This window comes from Belonocnema kinseyi, chromosome 1 (assembly GCF_010883055.1).
Source record: "Belonocnema kinseyi isolate 2016_QV_RU_SX_M_011 chromosome 1, B_treatae_v1, whole genome shotgun sequence".
In the NCBI taxonomy this organism is placed as follows: Eukaryota; Metazoa; Arthropoda; class Insecta; order Hymenoptera; family Cynipidae; genus Belonocnema; species Belonocnema kinseyi.
Window position 1 is genome coordinate 103,627,517 of NC_046657.1, and position 4,814 is coordinate 103,632,330.

Sequence of the window (4,814 nt, forward strand, 5' to 3'; positions counted from 1 at the left end):
GAGCTCCAAGGAGATTATGTTGAAAAATAAAAAAAAATTTACCCCAAAAAAATTGTTTTTATACTTCATTCTAAGGACTTATTGAACTACCCTCGTAATATTTCTCCAACTGGGCTCTTAAAGTTTATTTTTATGAAAAAAGTGAACTACACATTTTTTCACTTTCTTAAAAAAAGCAGGCTAAATATGACATATCGGACAATACAAAAAGAAAAAAAGGAAATCTTAAAAAATTCGTGGATTAGCCCCTCATATTAGCGAACCATTCAAATGAAAACATGCTAGCATTTATATGTCTGCTTACAAATCTTTCCTAGTTCTCAGTTTTTAGAGCTGTCTGTGTACTAAAGGAAACTTCCTGGTGCAAATAATTAGTTTATTTTCCCTTTAGTTCCCAACTAGGAGCCTATGGACCTCCGGTGCTGCAATTTTTCTTATGAAAACATGCAGCAGCGGAACGTACAAAGTTGCTTTAAGAGTTGATGTTGGATCGTTACTAAACATGCTGTTATGAACCTGATCATCATATTATATAACCGATAAGTGATACTGCGTTTTAAGATCAAGGTATCCACACTGCAAATCTCCGCGCCCAGATAGTCATAGCTTTCTATATCACTGCTTAAACATAAAGTTTACAGGATAATTTACGATCACATATTACTAAATACTTTGTGCAATTAAAAAATTCCCTTTTGTTGGAATAGAATTTAAGTTTTTTAAGGTCAAGAATTTTCCATCTGTTGGTAAAATGCATGACTTTATCCAAATATTCCTTTACACCGTGCGTAAAGGTGAAGGCAAAAGTTAATCACTGGTTATAGGAGTGTGAAGAGATGAAAAGGAGTGGGATAAGCATGGATGTATTTTTGCATGAAAGGGGGGACAGAAGGGCACTAGAATGGGTGAAAGGGGTGTTGAGTACGAGGGTGAAGAAGAAAAGGAAGAAAGGAGAGGAATAATAAAGGAAATATTGTGAATAGGAGAGGAAGTAGGTGTAAGAAAACTGTAAATATTGTAAATAGTAAAAAAGTATTAAGTGCTAGCCGCGGAGGCAGAGGCTGTCAATGCTAGGCATAGCGAGAAAATAGTTACAAGCGTGCAAGGCAAGGCGAGGCGAAGCGAGGAAGGCGAAGCTATAAAAGCGAGCGGATTAGATATAAGGTGTGGATAGATGTTAATTCTTAAGAGGTAGTTGTAAGAAAATTCTGTAAAAAATGAAAGTGTAAGCAAGTCAATTTTTTAAGGCCAGCAGGCCGAAAAATAAACGTTTATTTATCCATAATTTAACAGACCCTCTATTTCTATAATACCTGCAAATGCTAGTTTATATTTTCGCATTGTGTTCTCAGTAAAAACGAGGTCAAGCTAAACAATCTATAGAATTTTGCCAAATAGTATGTATCTTAACAGGCTATGGAATGAAGATTGCATCCTCCAGGCCACCGGAGTATATTCTATTGCCAAGCGCACCTAATAGCTGCCGCACAATGCACCAAAATAGGACTGCAATCCTTTTCGGATTATAGCAGACAATATTTTATCACTTCCTGCTGCTATAAAAATAGGCACTATTGGTTTCCGGGAAGTGTATTATAATTATGTGCCCTAGGATTTAACTATTCATCTCAACCATTTTATTTTAAGGCAAAAATAATGCCCTCTACAAACATGATGAGTTACCTCTTTAGGTTTTCTGAAGTCCAATAGTGGCAGGCATTTTCTCGATTACCTGACAATAATCCCTTCTTAAGTCCCTAACGGCATTTGATATCATATCCTTTTGAGTCCTTAGTACCGGAATTCGACCAGGGTGCATCCTTGTTTGCTTGCTTGATACAAAGCGAGAGAGAGAGAGAGAGAGAGAGAGAGAGAGAGAGAGATAGAGCTCCTTATACGCTTTAAGCACACCTGTTTTAAAGATGTGAAAAAATTCTAATTAGTCAATGTACTTGATTCTGCCCAGTACAATACTTAGAAAACTGCCAAGAAGAGGCGTATCTGTCTGTGAATACTTCTCGAATATACGTGTCTAGAACAAAACCTTGGTCATCATGTAGGTAGGATATTACCTCTAACACAAGGTTTTGCCCTACGCGTTTCTAAGGAACTGTCATAATCGACTGATAAACTTATTCAATGCCGCTTCAACGACCTTGACCTAGTCTACATCGAGTTTAGGTTCTGAAAACCCCTTAGCGACTTTCGACCATTTTCAGGTGACTTTGAAGGGTCTGGCTATAAAAGTATGTTACTACTATCATCCGCACATTCTTCTCCTTTATAATTTCATTCGACGTCGTCTTCCCAGAATGGGGCGGGTTTGGAGTCCGCACTTAGCTCTTTGTTGGGTCCGATTGATTTAATAATTGGCGTTTCAACATCTACAAAATCTACAGAATCAATCTCTTACTTCTTTAGAATCAAGTCGTATTTCATATTAGGTTAACAAAAACTTTCAAACATGCAGTTTACTTTTTTTATTTCATTTATATATAAATAGGAAGTAAATAACATCGTAATAAAACGTAAAAATGTAATCTCGCAGGCTTTAAATATAATAAAAAGTTAGATTCCTCCAACCAACGATTTGACGCTTCAAAGGAACCAATGAGCGTAGCAGAACGTCGACGACAAAATAAAAAAAAAAATGGTGAATTGTCAGAACATTAATATTTTACTGGTGAACATGAAATAAGATAATAATGTAAAATTGTAGCAGGCAGCTTTTAGTTCAAAATATCATTAAAGCTGGTTTAACTGACTTCTGATATTTTCTATATAACCATGAAAAACAAAAATAACTTCAAAGCTTCCAACATATACTTTGTGCATTCTCTTTTTTGCAAATTATTAGTTAGTAATTTAAAGAAATTAAATAAAATAAAATGTTGATTCAATATAATATGTTTTCGCTCTCCTGAATAATTCCGAATTTGTTAAATATCTATTTCTTTAATTCAATTACTTGGGAAACTTTGATTTTAAAAACAATGTGGATTGTAGAGAAAACTTTTTACGTGGAAGGACATTTTGCAGCGTATATGCTTTCAGTAAAATTTCACTTTAAATAATATAAAAATTTAGATTTAGTCGAATTGTTATTTATATTATAATTAAAAATAGCAACATGTATAACTTTTGTGATTATAATTATATTAAGGTGTCGTTGCTACAATTATTTGTAATAGGATGCAGTTTTGAAAACATATTTCTTTAAAACAAATTTTAAAACTAATTTCAATTGAATTTCTGAAAAAAATAGTTTCTATTTGATTAATTTTTTTATCTGAATATCTTGGAATGTACTCTACAAGCCCTGTAAATACTAAAATCAGAAGTCCATTAGTTTTTGAGAAATAAATAAAAGCGTACAAATAAGATTTTTTTAAAGTCCGCCTTATGTTCTTGTAAACAGTTTTTCCTTGATGATATGAAAAACAATTTGATGATTCTTTTCACTTAAGGTGTTAGAAATTCTAAACCCCTTAATTTTTCCTTGTGCAAACTGAAAAAATCTAATTATTATTTTAATATAATAATTGTAATCAAGTATTATTATTTGATAAAGCTAACACTTCATTTTGCTCTTGGGCTAGTATTTCTCGAAATACCACAATAGTAGATATCACGTTAAAGTATTACATCCTACGTGGGGCCAATTACTTAAAAATCCCTTTTTTTGTAAGAAAAAGTGAAAAAAGTGGAATATTAAACGATTGAAAAGTTTATCAAAAACAGATGAAGAATTCTATTTAACAGGCTTACCTTGATAGTATAGCAATCGGTTGAACAACTTATCGCTGCAGGTGTGACTAATTAATGAAAAATCGATTATTTTCAAAATTCAAAGAGAAGTATGTATGAGGCATTATTCTTAAAGTTCTCAGATTTGATTTCATGTGGCAAAGTGTAGTCATATCGGATGGAAATCTATAAAAAAATGGCTATAAAGAAAATTATTTCCTGAGGGTGAGAGTGAAATTTGTAGAATTTTTGGTGGGTACTTAATCTACTTCAGCCATTTGCAGCTCTTCGAATATCAATAAAAAATATTGTTTTTTACATATATGTCGAATTACGAACAGTGTTCTCAACCTTGGGAATTTTTTAAACTGCGCTTGCATCGCACCGACAACCAGATTGGTCACTGTTAGTGCGCTGATTTTGAATGATATAAATATTCCAATTCTTTTCGGTTTCCGACATAATAAATATTAATTATTATCTTGTACAGTACAATCCAGAATACAAACCTATATTTTCTACGTTGAATCGTCTAACTGGTCCAAGAAATTGCTTTCCCACGTGGAAAAATTTCCCGGAAAGTGCTCCACGAAAATTCTACAGAAATTCTAGCAGGAAATTCTACGGAAATTCCGTTCAATTTCCGTATAAATTCTACTAACTTCACAGAAAAAACTAGGGGTTCACTCATGTCGCGGCTCAAATGAAAGTTGGCGTCATTTGGAACTTGAGCTCCAATAGATATAGTCCGGGAGCTGGGTATGTTCCCGTATGCATTCAAGAGGCAAAAGGTAAAAACTAGTTAATCTTATGTATTTTGACCCGCTGAATCCAATGGTACCGGTTAATTTTACGAGAAGTGGATAGGTTTTGTTTAAAACGCAATTGTTTAAACAAATAGGAAAAAATGGTTCTTCTTTAAGGGACAAATTTTTTTTAGTAAATATGGACAATTCTAAGCATAGAAGTTCTCTTGAAACTTTTTTGTTAAATGCATATTTACAAAGTTATAAATTTTCAAAGTTCAAAATTTGACGTTTTTTGCAAACTTTGAGTATCGATTATTC